Source organism: Sapajus apella, unplaced genomic scaffold, assembly GCF_009761245.1.
Source record: "Sapajus apella isolate SASKATOON/1434 unplaced genomic scaffold, GSC_monkey_1.0 scaffold24, whole genome shotgun sequence".
Lineage (NCBI taxonomy): Eukaryota > Metazoa > Chordata > Mammalia > Primates > Cebidae > Sapajus > Sapajus apella.
In genome coordinates this window covers 19718076-19734677 of record NW_022436964.1, presented here as the reverse complement: position 1 = coordinate 19734677, position 16602 = coordinate 19718076, and the positions used below count along the sequence as shown (strand labels likewise).

The following is a 16602-nucleotide window of genomic DNA, read 5'->3' as shown; positions in this document are numbered from 1 at the left end:
CTGCCGTAGCAGAATTTCTCCATGAGGAAACTTCTGCCTAGGCATCCAGGTGTTTTCATACATTTTCTGAAATCTAGGCATAGGTTCCCAAACCTTAATTCTTGACTTGTGTGGACTCACAGGTTGAACACCACATGTAAGTTGCCAAAGCTTGAGGCTTGCACCCTCTGGAACAGTGGTTGGAGCTCTGTGTTGGCCCCTTTCAGCCAAGAATGTCTTGGTGATTAACATTTGGCTCCTCATTACTCATGCAAATTTCTGCAACTGACTTGACTTTCTCCTCAGAAAATGGGATTTTTTTTTTCTATTGCATTGTTAGGGTGCAAATTTTCCAAACGGTTATGCTCTGTTTCCTTTTTAAAACTGAATGCTTTTAGCAACACCCAAGAGTCACATTTTGAATGCTGTGCTGCTTAGAAATTTCTTCCACCAAATACCCTAAATCATCTCTCAAGTTCAAAGTTCTGTGAATCTCTAGGGCAGGGGCAAAATGCTGCCAGTCTCTGCTAAAACATAACAAGAGTGATCTTTGCTCTAGTTCCCAACAAGTTTCTCATCTCCATCTGAGACCACCTCAGCCTGGATTTCATTGTCCATATTATTGTCAGCATTTTGGTAAAAGCCATTTAACAAGTTTCTAGGGAGTTCCAAACTTTCCCACATTCTCCTGACTTCTTCTGAGCCCTTCAAACTGTTCCAGCCTCTGTCTGCTACCCAGTTCCAAAGTCACTTCTACATTTTGGGTATCTTTTCAGCAGTGTCCCACTCTACTGGTACCAATTTCCTGTACCTCCACCCCATGATTCAGTTACCTCCCCTGAGGTTGCTCCCATGACATGTGGGAATTGTGGGAGGAGTTACAATTCAAGATGAGATTTGGGTGGGGATACAGCCAAACCATATCAATGAGCAACCAGAAAATTTCAGGTTTCTTCAAAGCCATAAGGCTTCTAATTTCACCGTGTAGTAAGTACCAAATAAAACAATTCTAAAATTGTTTTTGTGGTATTTTGTTTATTTTATATGACCTCAAGTATCCATTTGTCATTCTTTGTTAGACAATATGGTTCAGGGATAGAGAATTCTGAACAAAGAATAGCAAGGTCTTACTATGTACAGGTCGAATACTACTTGCCTGAAATGTCTGGGACCAGAAGTACTTTTGCTTTGGGATTTTTTCAGATTTTGGAATATTTGCATATACATAATGAGAGATCTTGGGGGTGGGACCCAGCATTAAACATGGAATTTATGTTTTTTATATACACCATATACACATATCCTGAAGATTATTTTATACAATATTTTAAGTAATTTTGTGCAGCCTGTCTCATGAGGTCAGATAAGGAATTTTCTTCTTGTGGTGTCATACTGGCACTCAAAAAGAATAGAATTTTGGAGCATTTCGTCATTTGAATTTTCAGATTAGGGATACTCAATCTGTAGTACTCTATGAAATTTTCTGTCTTTTCATTATCTCACAAAATATCATAGAATTTTACTTCCAAATATACACATTGTTGCCCAATTGAATAAAATTGATAAAAATATCTAAGTATCTTGATTAGAAACTCTAATTTTGATATTACTCATTCTATCATCTTTATAAAGACTTTTTGGACTGATGGATCTCTATAGAATATGACTAGAAATGGAGTGTTCCTTCTCCCCGTCTTTCATCCTTGATTTGGTAAAGAGTTTCTTGTAAATTATTCTTTGTTTTTCATTTTATGCCTCAACCTAGGAGGTCTTCTAACCCCTTCTTGTCCTAGAATGGAGTTGCAAATCCAGGAGAGAAAAAAAGGAAAATGTCTTTCTACTATTCCGTAGTCAGCCAGATTAGTTTTCTTTTCAAGGCAGAAATTTGACAGAAATTAGAACTTTCCTTCCTTATTGTAATCTTGGGCTCCAGGTATTCCACAAGTACTGCTAACATCAAGGATAATTTCTACACCATCTTGACCAGGGCTCTAAGATTTTTTTTCTCCCTTTTAAGTTTTTCAGTTTTAACTGCCTTTGCAACTATAGTCCTCTTCTCTCTGCTATCTCTGTCTGTCTTACCTCTTTTTTGGAGAAGGGCACAAATCTTTTTCTCTCAAAACAAGTAAATATATTGTTTTTATATTGCTTCTTCTAAACGGTAACACATGAGGTACATTGGAACCCTGGGGTTGAGGGACTTCTATTGAGTTCAAAGCAAGATTTTTTTTTTTTTTTCAAAGAAGTTTTCAATTTTGCTGAAATTCTTTTATTACCAGAAGTTGTAGTCTTTACCTTTTCTGCCAGGGGACTCAGAGAGTTTGTTTCTGGCAAAATTTTGGTTTGTAATTCGGATATTAGAAACCTCTTTTTATGTAATAAAAGCTGATTTCAAGACTATATTCAGGAAAAAAACTTCGTTTTTTTCTATAAGTTGCCTAGGTAGAACGGACAAGGACACTTTGTTCATAATCTGAGTTGTTAAAAGAAATAGAATAGCTAGTTGGCTATATTGGATTTTTAAAGGAATAGAATAGCTAGTTGGCTATATTGGATTTTTTTGGTTAGTGTTACTCTATCACATGTTTAGCCTTTCCACATAAAATATGGTATATTATGCAAAGTGAGCATATTATTTTTGTGGTCAAAAAGATAAATGACATTTTCTTTGGGGAGCAAATCTAACCAGAGTTGTAAATTAGGTTGCAGTAGAAGGGCAATCTTCAAGTAGGGTAAGTTTTAAATGAATAGTTTCCATTAGATCTCTTTATTTTGGGTATCTATAAAATGATGTGTTAATCTTAAGAAATAGATTTTAGTAATTTAAGTTTAATATGAATACTTTTATAGATTCTCGCATTCCTTAGACCATACTTTCCATACTCGGTCATTTCTGTCTTCTCTTTTGTTTGCCATAATATTCTAAGAAGTATATCATTACAACCAGCAAGAAACCCTGATAATTAGAATTATACCCATGATAAAGTTATTGTGGTGAAAGCAATCAGTAATGATTTTTTAAAATTGTCTATAGTTTGTTAACTTCATTATAGAATATTCTGTTGGATCAATTTTGATCAGAAGTTTCTTAAGTGAATTTGTTTGCTAGTTTGGGGAGCTATGCCCAAGTTAGTACACTTCATCATTCTTGTCTTTATCTTTCCTTTCTGTACAGGGTCAAGAGGTTTGCTTTCTGTGAATCCTAGCTTTGATGGACATGAATAGAATTCTTTCATTTGAGACTGTTATTTCACATAATCAGCTGAAACAAAGGCATTTTTCTCTGGTTTGCTCTTATTTGGGACTGGATTTCCATTGGCTTGGTTCCCTGAGCGGGGACAGTGTTTTCATAATTAAGACTGTGGCAGACATCCTAAAAGATGGAGTTATATTTTAAAATGAATTCCAAATGAATATCTTTTTGAAAAAAAAACAACACAATGATGTTAACTCTTGGAGAGATTTATTTTTAGAACCAGAACTGCAAAATTCTGATATCCAACATCAAGAAGTAAGGTGTTTTGAAGGAACATGCTGATTTACAATTGAAATAAATCTTGCTGTGCCAATCCAATATTAAGGTCCTTTGGTTGATCATCTCTACTAAATATTTATGAAAATGAGAGCTCTACTATTTAAGTAGTTGAGTAATAGTATGCTTTGATTCTCTATTGAGTAATTTTTTAAGTATTTTCTCACCTAGAGTTAGAGCATTGTGATCAGTTCTGGATACTACGTTCTACAAGGAATGTGCCAGGTACTATGTTAAATGCTGGGGTTTCTAAGGAAATTTGACATGGTGTATGATGCGTAGGAAGCCAGCTTTTGAAGAAAATACAAGTTGTGATGGAATTGGCTACAAAGTGTCTTAGGATCAAAGATGTAAGATTGTCTTTGGGAGTGAGGGTCAGTTATGTTACACCAAAGATGTGACCCTTGAGCAGCATGCTGAAGGAAAAGGTGGAATTAACAAGAAAAACAAACTGGAAGAGGGTATCTCTGGTAAAGGAAAGCATGAAGGATTTCAACTGAAATAAGGCAATCTGTAAAGGTGAGAGGGGAGAGGAACCTGGCAAGTGAGAGATGTTAAACAGTGTTGCACAAGAGCCTCTTTGCAGAAGGTTGAATCAGATGACTCATTTGTGGTGCCTTCATGTGTCCCTTTCTAGGATTTGCATTTTCTTCCTTCTCAGTTGACTTATTTCATTAGGTATTCCCCTACTGCCAGTTTTCTTGTAAGACATCTATACTTGTCTACTACATTTCCATTTTGTCTGTTCAGTTCTTAATCCTGTGACATTTGAATTCTACCCATCCAACTATTGAAACCGTATACTTCTTGACAAGCCAAATCCAACATTATTTTCTAGGATCTTTTTGGCACTTGATACTGTTGACTATTATCTCTCTTTTCTTCCATGGCTTCTGGGCTTCCTCTTGTATGTCTTTGAGGAATGCTTAAAAGGAAGCAGATTTTGTGGAAATTGAGTGGGCATTATATTTGGAAGGCATAAATTCAAATCCTGGCTCTAGCCCTTTGAATTTATATGGCTGGGAAACTTACTGGCTTTCCTGAAACTCAGTATTCTTATCTATAAAATAATGGTAATAATATTTGCTCATTTGTTAATTAATGCTTCTACTAAAATATTTAGGGTAGTACCTGATTATAAGCCTTTAATACTTTTATTATTTTTTACTGTTATTTTCATTGTTATTATTAATAGTAATAGCAGTAGAATTCACTGATCTTCTAATAAAAGTATTTAGGAGTTTTTAAACTCCCTTTTTTATAACATTGGCTTTTGACCACTTTCTCTTCGTTCGCACTTTCAAGTAACTTATCCTCTGTAACTATTTTAGTCTTGAAACCAGTGCTGCTTTCATTTTCTTCTGCAATAACTTTTCTTCCTCCTTTCTTGTATTGGACTGGATTATGAGTCAGAGGGGCTCAGACTTTTGATGAGAACCAATACCAACTTCATCTGACCTGCAGGGGTGGTGGTGGTGTCTTTCACTTTGAATAGGCACCCAGTGTAGTCATCAGTCATGTGTAAAAATGCCAGAAGGTTTTTCAATAAAGATACCACCAGCATTTTATTTACCTCATAAAATATAATAGTTTGGGATCAAGTGTGGCATTGTGATAGGATATAAGACTTTAGGAAATTAAGGTAGAAACAATACATTATCATCTCAGATGACTTTATTGGAATTTTAGCTTCTAGTTATAAGAGGCTTAAACTATTCCTTTAGTGCAGCTATTCCCAAGGATGTCCCAGAGTTGAATTGCAAATAATTTTCTTTTTTTTTTTTTTTTTTTTTTTTTACTGGGTCTCACTCTGTTACCCAGGCTGGAGTGCTCAGTTGGCACAATCTCTGCTCACTGCAACCTTTGCCTCCCAGGTTCAAGTGATTCTCCTGCCTTAGCCTCCCGAGCGCCTGGGATTACAGGTGCACACCATCATGCCCAGCTAGATTTTCTACTTTTAGTAGAGACAGGTTTCACTGTGTTGGCCAGGTACTCGTCTTGAACTCCTGACCTCAGGTGATCCGCCCTCCTCAGCCTCCCAAAGTGCTCAGATTAAAGGAGTGAGCCACTGTGCCCGGCCAGGAGTTTTCTGTGTAAGACTATGTAAAGACGTACTTTAGTTGATTCCATAGTTTTGTTCTTAGAGATATACTTTCTTTCCTATTAATATCTAATTTGCTAATCAAACTATAATTTTTAACATTAGAACTTTTTTTGGCTGGTAAAATTCAATTTGTCCTATAAATTTTTTTATGTGGGTAGAAAATAGAAAACTTTAGGATAACTACCACCTATACTTATGTATCATTGGAAAGTTTACAACATAATTTAAACAGAGCACCTACCCTTTTACCACAGCAAATTAGAGGAATTATTTATGTATGCTAAAAATATACCCTCATTTTAATAGATCTCAGTGTATAGCTGAGCCTGTTTCTCATCAGTGTGCGAAAGAAAGGGAAACTTTAAGGTCCAAATCAAAATTGTTATTTATAGTATGAGCTGGTCAAGAAAGTTTCCCAGAGGGGACTGACTTTTAACCTGAGATTTGAGGAAAGAGGTAACAGGGAATAAAAGGAAGTGTTTATTTAGGGAGGTGAATGTATGAAGACCTGGCACAAGAAAGGACCTGGTGGGTTTGTGGAGTTGAAACAGTCTCTCTGGCTGGGGGAGAGGATGGGAGGGATGAGTGGTAAGAGTTGAAGTAGGGTGTTAGGTGGCACCTGGACAGGTGTCTTGGTATCTTGAGCTTATGAATCGTATTTCAGTCTGTACTATAAGCTGTTTAAGTTTCAACAATAGCTATAATTTTGAATTTACCTATCATTTTACTTCTATCAGAAGTCCAGTTGAAACAACAGATCGTAGTAATAGAAGCTATCATCTACTGAGCATCTTATTATGTGCCATTCCCTATGCTTAATGCATGGCTTATTATTTCTCAAGCTTACAACAATCCTGCAATGTAGTTGGTATTATTTGCCTTTTAAAAGGGTGAGGAAACTGGGCCTAAAGGATTTTAAATAACCTGTTTTGGATAATAGCCACTTGGTCTTGGCAGCATGTGCTTAAATTTGAGAAGTATACTCCAAGGCAGTAATTACAAAATGAATGTGTGTGAGGTTGATGTTACATTGCTTTCAGGAGTGGGGCACATATTATCTGTTTAGTAAATGATTCTTTTTTTTCAAAGACTCTTTCATGAAACTAGTAAATACTTGGTCAGTAGTAAATGCTCAATATGTGTTGGAGGAATATACTAAATAATGCAAACAATGAAGTATTCTGATGGCATCATTGTGTGTGTGGAGGGGAAAGGACTTGGGCCTTGCTCACCGAGTTTTCTCTTGTCCCTGATAGCAGCTCTTGACATGCCTTTGTGGAACCTCTAGGGATTTATGGAACACAGTTTCAGAATCATCTTCTCTCCTGGTTCTTCTGTAGTCAGAGGAATTGGTCATCAAGTTGGACCATTATGTCAGAGAGTTAATTAAATATAACACTTACTTTTCTATCCCTGAAAAATAATTATTTTACCATTCTTAAAATCCAGGGCTGATTTTAGAAATAGATACAAAAATTATGCCTTTTTATTTTATTTGAAAATGTATGTTGAAAGTTTTACAGATCTTCTAGAATTTATCAGTTTCCCTGCTTACCAGAAACCCCCCATCCCCATGCAGAATACTCTCTCGCTACCCGAAACAAAATAAAGCAAAACAAAACTCGTGTTAACATTAGTCAAAACATTTCTGAAAAAACTCTGATGGTTCATTTTCCTTACAGCTGTTATGATCTGATAGGCTTTCTAATTAGAGCTAACTGGAGCCACTCTCTTTGTCCTGGATGCCTAGTAGCTCAGTGCTAAGTCTTAAGTCTGATATTTTAACTAATCTACCTTCCTTTAGCCATGGCTTCTTTTTTTTTTTTTTTTTGGCAAGAGTCATACTCAAGTCATCTGACTTCATGAGCTCTTAAGCTCTACTTCCAGAGATAAAGCAGTCAGATGAATTAAACAAGATAAACTGTTAAGTGCTGTAAGCCCTCTGACAGCAGTACTAAACATGGCAAACCCATGACAAAGAATATAATATACTTTATGTCAAGAAGGATTAATTTTAGCTCTATCAATCACTGTGCATTATCAAGAAATGTCACAAGCAAAAGTAGTAAAGCAAAGAAGAGCACCCACGATATAAAGGACTATTTGAGCAAAATAGCAAATGTAAAAAGTGATCCTTGAACCTCCTGTGCCCTATCTAAACTCAATAAATATAGAACCTAAAAAAAGAAGGAAAATATGATAAAATCCATGTATTAAAATTTTAGCATCTGGGTAATCTGAAGAAAGAAATATTTTGTATAATTCTTGCAATTTTTCTCGGAATCTGAAGTTATAAGAAAAACATTTAAAAATAAATAACTTTGCCAATCTGAAATAAGTTCAAAAAGTGACAATATGAGCTACTAATAAATAGTATTCAATAGACATAGGTATTTATTTAGTATTTTATCTTTAAATAAATAAAAACTGAAAGTTTGCTATATATATTCTAAGCAATAAGAGCTCTTCAAAAGAGTATCCAGTTTAAGCCACTTTATTGTCACCTACAAAAATACCTAGAGAAAAACAAATTTTGGGGTTTTACCTAATGTTCTTTACATTTCCCATCAACTCTTATCTTGATAATTACTATCAAGAAAATAAATTTGTCTGAAAAACACATATAACAGATGATAATTAAGAATTACAGATATTTTAAAGAACTATTTTTAAAACAGGTGTGTATAAGGAATTGGTGGTACAATTGGACTGCTTTACAAACCTCATTACTAGAAAATACGAACTAAATGATTCTCAAGAAAAGACAAAAGCATGAAAAATTAGAAATCAGGTACTAGTCTAAAAAATTATAATTAGCCAGTTTGTGGCTTTGATTTTTGTTTTAATTAATATGATATATATCCTAGTAGGCTAAAGGCCTACAATTTGTACTCCAATCTCTAAGAAAAGCTAGATTAATTAAATCAATTGATCAGCATTCTTTTGAAAAGTTAAACACACCCAAATTCATATTATAATTGACATATTTATTATTGAATATGGGGTAGAATACAGATTTTTGAATTAAATACAAAGGTACAGCTTTTCATCTTTTTATAATTTTAATTCTTAAATGTTGCTTCAAAAGATTATCTTTTATTTCTACAAAGTATATATATTTTGTTTTGTTTTGTTTTGTTTTGTTTTGTTTTGTTTTGTTTTGTGACAGAGTCTCACTCTGTCTACCCAGGCTGGAGTGCAATGGTGCAATCTTGGCTCACAGTAACCTCTGCCTCCTGGGTTCAAGTGATTCTCCTGCCTCAGCCTCCTGAGTAGCTAGGATTACAGGCGCATGCCACCACACCCAGCTAATTTTTGTATTTTTTTTGTATTTTTCTTTTTAGTAGAGATGGGGTTTCACCATCTTGGCCAGGCTGGTCTCAAACTCCTAACCTCGTGATCCACCCACCGTGGCCTCCCAAAGTGCTGGGATTACAGGTGAGAGCCACCGTACCTGGCTCAAAGTATAGTTTTAAAACAAGTGATTTTTTGAAAAGTAAGCCTCAGGCCAGGCGTGGTGACATGTGCCTGTTGTCCCAACTACTTGAGAGGCTTAGGCAGGAAGATCACTAGAGCCCAGGAGTTTAAAACTGCTGTGAGTTGTGATCACCACTGCATCTCTAGCCTGGGTGACACATTGAAGGGGGACACAGTGGATAGAGCAGAGTTTGTTTCTCCCCTAATGTATAATAAATTTATATATTAATCTCAAAGTGTCAAATGGATGAAAGTGGAACATGCTCCAGTTGAAAAAACAAACAAAAAACATAAGGCTCAAAACTGAAAGTATTAATATATACAATTTTTTATTTCTGGCTTACAGATTGGTCAAGCTGTTTCTCATAAATCTACTTAGCTAACCAAGGGCATGATTTTTCATGATTCTTTTTTCTCTATCTCCCTCTATTATTTGGTGTTTCTGAGTTAATAAGTATTGATAGCTTTGGATCCTATTTAATCTGTGCTTTTTTATTAGTAATAATTTCAGCTATTTATAAATAGTAGAATTAAGAGAAATTAGGAAATGATATATATAAGAAAATATGAAGAAGGGAAGTATATTCTCAAATAAAAATACTTAGGAATATAGTTAGGTTTAAGAAGCATTGTCCCATTTGTGAATCTCAAGTTAACTTTTATCACTAGCAAAATTGAACCATAATACAGATTTACATGTTTCTTTTGTTTGTAAACAAATGTATATAATCTGTATGTTGAAATTATAGAGCAAAATTATTTCTGAAGCTTTTTGGAAAGTGATACCAAATAAATTAATTTTACTTTGAACAAACCTAAATTTCAGATTCCAGTAATAATTTATTCATGGATTTTTTTCTTATGGGACTGATAAGATCATCAATTACAGTCCTGTTTATGACCATTAATAACATAATTAGTCTATGAAAAGCCTTTTTACCAATAATTTTGGGAATTTTTTTGTCTTTGTTTTGGGCTTATTTTTAAGGCTTTTCCTTGAATTTGAGTTTCCCCTGACTTTGAGGGTTTGTTGCCTATGGGTTCATTGATTTGGTAGATAGTTATAATATTTAAAACTCATGATTATGTTTAATTTTCCCAAGCACTTTCAGAAATGCATTTCACAAAAGTGGAGTGTTTCTTTAACTATTTTAATTAGATATTAAAAATATCTAATTTTAAAAATATCTATATTAGATACAAAAAAATAACAAAGCAAGAGTGCATCAGAGAAGTTGAGAAACTTTATCATGGAAAAATGTGATCTAGAGAAGCTAGTGTAATAAAACAAATCCATACTCTTTAAATTTAAAGCCTAGTATAAAAATAGCGTTACTAACAATGCTAATTAATTAGATGGTTTTTAAGTAATTGTGTTAAATCTCAGTAGACAAGTTATTTCACGTGGAAAATATTATTAATGTTTGAGCTTAAATTATATTTCTATCTTTGTTTTGATTGGTAATACTTCAAGTTAGTGTTCAGTTAATGTAGTTTTTGCCCTGTTTCTTATGAATTGATAATAAGATTGCCCTAAAATATTAGAGATGTGAACTAAAGGGATAGCGACTTGAATTTGACCTAATGAGAGGTAGGTGAATCAGAATGCCAGGTCTACCACTTATAAGCTATAAGATATTGAGTAAATCACTTTCAACCTCGTTGAGCTTCACTTTTTATGATACTGGTTGAGCATCTGTTATGAGCCATGAACCTGTTTGGTGCTGTGATATAACTTTGACAGTTAGGTCAAAGAGACTGGCAGTTAAACAGAAGATGACATAGAGAATGGTAATACCTGAGGTATACATATGGGGATGTGGGAGCAAAGAAGTGAGTCAGTTGATGGAAGTTAAACAGAAGATGACATAGAGAATGGTAATACCTGAGGTATACATATGGGGATGTGGGAGCAAAGAAGTGAGTCAGTTGATGGGAAGAGGATGTTGTGGGAAACTTTACTAGAAACTCTACTAGAGAGGGCAGTACTTCTTCGGGGTACTACCCAGTCTTAGTTGTCTTAGTTTTCTTATCTTTGAGAGATAATTTACCCATACTGAGGCCAGGTGCTGGTGGCTGATGCCTGTAATCCCAGCACTTTGGGAGGCCAAGGTGGGTGGATCACCTGAGGTGAAGAGCTTGAGACCAGCCTGACCAACATGGTGAAACACCATCTCTGCAAAATACAAAAAATGCCTGTAATCCCAGCTACTTGGGAGGCTGAGGCAGGATAATCGCTGGAACCTGGGAGGCTGAGGTTGCAGTGAACCAAGATCAAACCATTGCACTCCAGCCGGGGCAACAAGAACAAAACTCTGTCTCAAAACTAAAACTATAATTAAAAACAAATAAATAAATAGCCCATAAGGGTTATAAAGATAAAATTAAAAAAAATTGTTGTAGTGGTGTTTTGCAAACTGCAAAGCATTTTACAGATAGAAGTACAAATTACTGATTTGTATGTCACATACTCTGCTAAGAACTGGCAGTAGGCAAATGGTGGCAGAGTAGTGTTTCTCAACATGTGGCACATGGATGTTTTCTCAGTTATCTCTGTGCATGCATGTAGGTGTATGTGCTTATTTAGATAAAATTTATAATGAAACCACAAATTGAATCTATTAATAGATAAGCTGAATAACTACATTATAACTGAGATTGCCACTCAATTTCAGTGTGTTTCATATTTGCTTATGATCTCTTTGGTGCTAGGTTGAACTACTTTAATTGTTGTGCACTAATGAGGAAAAAGAGAACCAATCTTAATATGAAAATGTTAAAGCTAAGTGATATCACAGGGAAATTGAATACAAAAAGCCCAACCTCATTGTACTAGCTGGTCCCACACTGTCCTTGTTTATACCTCACTTTATGTTTGCTCATGTTTTAATAATATTTTTGAACACTAGAGGTCAGCAGTCGTGGTCCCAGGGAAGCCTTCTTGTTCATCCTATCTAGGTTAACTTTCCATTATACGCTCTCCTTGCCTGTGTACCTTTCCTTCACAGACTGTTTCATTAGCAGGAGCTTAATTGATTGATGTAATTAGTGTTTCTCCCCAAAATTATATCGTACATTGATGATCCGGGGACCATGTCTCCCTTTGCTCCCACTGTAGTCCAACCTTACATGCACTGTATGTCTGGCACATAATGGGTGCTCAGTAAATGTTTGTTGAAATAATGAGTGAATTAGGTTATGACTGAGTTGCCTTCTAAATTGACAGTAATTTATTTACATGTTTAGTGTTAAATATGTGCAGGCACACACACTCCAATTTTTAAACTATAGTTTCTGAATAGTGTAAGCAGTCACTATTTGGTGTATCCAATATGGAACATCTCTATCTCAGGTTGGGGCAATAAGAATATGAGAAAGAAGACTGGGTATGGTGGCTCACGTGTAATCCCAGCAGTTTGGGAGGCTGAGGCAGACAGATCACCTCAGGTCAGGAGTTCGAGGCCAGCCTGGGCAACATGATGAAACCCTGTCTCTACTAAATGCACAAAATTAGGTGGGTGTGGTGGCATATGCCTGTAATCCTGGCTACTCGGGAAGGTGAGGCAGGTGAATCGCTTGAACCCAGGAGGCAAAGGTTGCAGTGAGTTGAGATTGCGCCATTGCACTCCAGTAATGTTTTGCTCTACAGCAAGAACAAAACTCCGTCGAAAGAAAGAAAAGAATAAAGAAGTATGAGAATTTTTGTTTCCATTTATTTTTACTTAAAAATAAGAAATATAGCCAAGATATAGAAACTTATATGTATATCATACATATCATATATATAAATGAGACATCCTGAGGAGCGAAAATGCAACTTGTTTGTCGCATTCTCTGTTTTCAGCAAGGTGGATTAATGGATTATGTAGTCAAAATTTAAACTAACTTCATGATATTGACAAGTGGCTTATTTTTTCCACGTGTAGCTTACAGATTGAAGATTGCATTAATATGGCAAACAGAAACAAGAAAAGAGCAGAATGAGTACCTGTTCAATTATTTGACAGTCATGTAACAATTTAAAGAAATTACCTAAATAAGAAGTTGGCTCTAAAAGTTCCAAATACTAAGAATAGTTTTGACACATGGATTTATGTCTATTATATGTATTATTTTCAGCTATTAACTCTTACCCAAATATATATTGTGCTATAAAATTAAAGAATGAAGTTGCCTCAATTAATGAAATATTTAAATATTTGATTTTTAGCTTTTTATTTTGTGATTCCTATATTTGTAAACACGTATATAATTTATAAGTAAATATTTTTAACTAAGATGGGAACATGATCAAAAACATTTGGAAACTACTGAACTAAAAAGTTTCTAAGAAGAAAGTATAATTTTCATGTAATAAATTCCACCTGTTTAAGTGTACAGTTTGATGAGTTTTTGAAAACATACATACCTGTATAAACATCACCAAAATCAAAATACAGAACATTTTCATTATCCCAAATACTTCTCTCATTTTTGTTAGTACCTCTCTTCCCCATCCAAATTCTAGGAAAATACTGATCTGCTTTCTGTTATTTAGATTGCTTTGTCTTTTCCACAACTTTTTTTTTTTTTTAATAGAAAGTGATTTATTTAAAGAGAGAGAGAAACAGGAGAAGGAGAGAGAAAGAAACAGCTAACTCTCACACTGAGTGAGAGAATCCAGAAAGATGGAATCCAGGAGAGGAAAGCAGCTTGCACACTGTGTGGAAGGGAATAGAGAAAGATGGAATCCAGGAGAGGAGAGCAGTTTGCACACTGAGTAGAAGGGACTAGAGAGAGAGATGGAGTTTAGGAGGGGAAGACAGGCTTCCACGAAAGAGTGTGGAAGGGGACTACAGAGGGAAAATCTAGGATAGAGAAAAACATCTTCTACGAAGGGAGTGTTCATGGAAGGGGATCCAAACATGGAGTCCCGTCTTTTCCACAACTTTTATTTGACTTTCCAATATGGTATCTCACAAATACATTCTTTTTGTGTCTGGTTTCTTGCACTCACCATGTTTTGGGAGTTCATCCATGTTATTGTGTATATGAGTGGTTTATTTTTAATTGATGAATAATGTTTCATTATACCAATATTTATTACAGTTTGTTTATCCATTCACTTGTTGTTGAGCATTTGGGTTGTCTCTAGTCTTGAACATTCATGTATTCTTCAGGCATAGGTTTTTATTTCTCATGGGTAAATACCTAGGAGTAGACTTGTGGGTTCTGTGATAAATGTTTGTTGAACCTGTAATTCCAGCACTTTGGGAGGCTGAGGCAGGTGGATCATGAGATCAGAAGATCAAGACCATCCTGGACAACATGGTGAAACTCCATCTCTACTAAAAATACAAAAATTAGCTGGGTGTGGTAGCACATGCCTGTAATCTTACCGCCTCAGGAGGCTGAGGCAGGAGAATCGCTTGAACCGGGGAATCAGAGGGCGTAGTGAGCTGAGACTGCACCACTGTACTCCAGCATGGTGATGGAGCAAGACTCCATCTCAAAAAAAGAAAAGAAAAGAAACTGCCAAACTGTTTTTCAGACTTGTTATCACCACAGTATATGAGAGTTCTAGTTGCTTGACATCTTTGTCAAACTTGGTATTGCCAATATTTTTAATTTTAGCTATGCAAGTGAGTTACATAGTGGTATCTCATTGTGGTTTTCATTGCATTTCTCTGGTGACTAACATTACTATCTTCTTATGTACTTATTGACCAATGATATATTTTAATATCTTTGCCTACTATTCTTCCATTTCTACTTTTATTTAATAGTAAGTACCTAATTTGTGTCTAATTAAATGGATTTCTATAGTACACTTACATAGGTGTAAGTAATCTTTCAAAATTTCAAGGTAAAACCAAGGAGAGTAAGAATGAAATAACTTTAATAATGAAAAAGTAATGTAAATGAGGTCATGTTTTTGGTAAGAAATAAATGAAATACTAAAAATGATGTGAAATTAATTTTAGAAATCTTATCAGCTTGTATTGAGAAACTTGAGAATTTATGGGTAGATGGTATGCTAATTTGAATAAATTTAAATGTGGCCACAGCATGCCATGCACAGAGTTAGATAAGACACATAAGCTACACCATGGTAAGTAAGGTCTTGCTCACTGGGATCAGAATCAAAGTAAAATGGCAGACGTGTGTGCAGCTCATCCTGATAACTGTCTGACCAGAGAGGATTATAAGGCACACTCCAGTAATTCTGACTGGGAATTACTGACCTTCAAAGTGGAGATGATAGCTTTGAAAGAGATCAGTAGTAATCTTCAATCTGCAGAATATTCTATTTGACCATAAGATTTTCAAAATTTAGGTAATACTTTAGTGAATCTCTGTAGAGAGCCTGAGTGTTAGTCACAGAGGCTCATTTCTTGGATCATATAGATTAATGGTTATAATGTACATATTGCCAATAGTGTGAATCATATTTATGGGATAAATAATTTTTTGTTGTAATTTTGTTCATGAACCTTGTATCATGACAATGATAAATTATGTAAAGGTTGTTAATGCTAATTTGAAGAATGGAGCTGGAAGAAATCTTAAATGTTATCTAGTCCACTTTTTTTTTTAACCTGTATTTTTAAAAAATGATAAAATATAAAATTTACTATCTTAACCATTTTTAATTACGTACAGTTCAGTGTGTTAATTACATTCACATTGTTGTGCAGCCAGTCTCCAGAATTCTTTTCATCTTGCAAACCTGAAACTCTGTACCTGTTACAACTCCCCACTTCCTGATAACTGCTGTTATAATTTTGTTCTTATAAATTTGCCTTATCTAGTTCCCATATAAGTAGAATCATACTGTATCTGTCCTTTTGTGTTGGGTTTATTTCACTTAGCCTAATGTCCTCAAAGTTCATTCATGTTGTAGCATGTATCAGAATTTCCATTTTAATAAATAATATTCCATTGTGTGGATATATACCACATTTTGTTTATTCATTCCTCTTTCCATGGACAGTTGGGTTGCTTCTACCTCTTGGCTATTGTGAATTACGATGCCATGAACAGACTATGTAATTATCTCTTTCAGACTCTGCTTTCAATTATTTTGGGTATATACTGAGAAGCAGAATTTCTGAATCATATGGTAATTTTTAAATTCTGTTTTTAAATTTTTGAGGAACTGCCATACTGTTTTCCATAAAAGCTGTACCATTTCACATCCCTACCAACAGAGCACAAGAGTGCCCATTTCTCCACATCCTCACCAACACTTATTTTCTGTTTTCTTGATAGTAATCATCCTAATGAATGAAAAGTGGTACTTTTTTTTTTTTTGAGACAGAGCCTCCCTCTGTCGCCCAGACTGGAGTACAGCGGCGCAATCTGGTCTCCTGCAACCTCTACCTCTTGGGTTCAAACGATTTTCTTCCCTCAGCCTCCTGAGTAGCTAGGATTGCAGGTGCCTGCCACCATGCCTGGCTAATTTTTTGTATTTTTAGTAGAGACGGATTTTCACCACGTTAGCAAGGAATGGTCTTGATCTCCTGACCTT

General features: G+C 35.1%; 1 protein-coding gene and 1 long non-coding RNA gene across 10 annotated transcripts in view; both read left to right on the top strand.

Moving 5' to 3' along the window:
• The window catches only part of RFX3 (regulatory factor X3), a 295708-nt gene that overhangs the window by 132463 nt on the left and 146643 nt on the right, over positions 1-16602 (top strand). The gene's annotated exons all lie outside the window — the stretch shown is intronic.
• LOC116559861 lies at positions 9133-11286 on the top strand. Its single transcript, XR_004272661.1, has 2 exons — positions 9133-10895; positions 10983-11286. It is a non-coding gene; the product is annotated as an uncharacterized LOC116559861 (long non-coding RNA).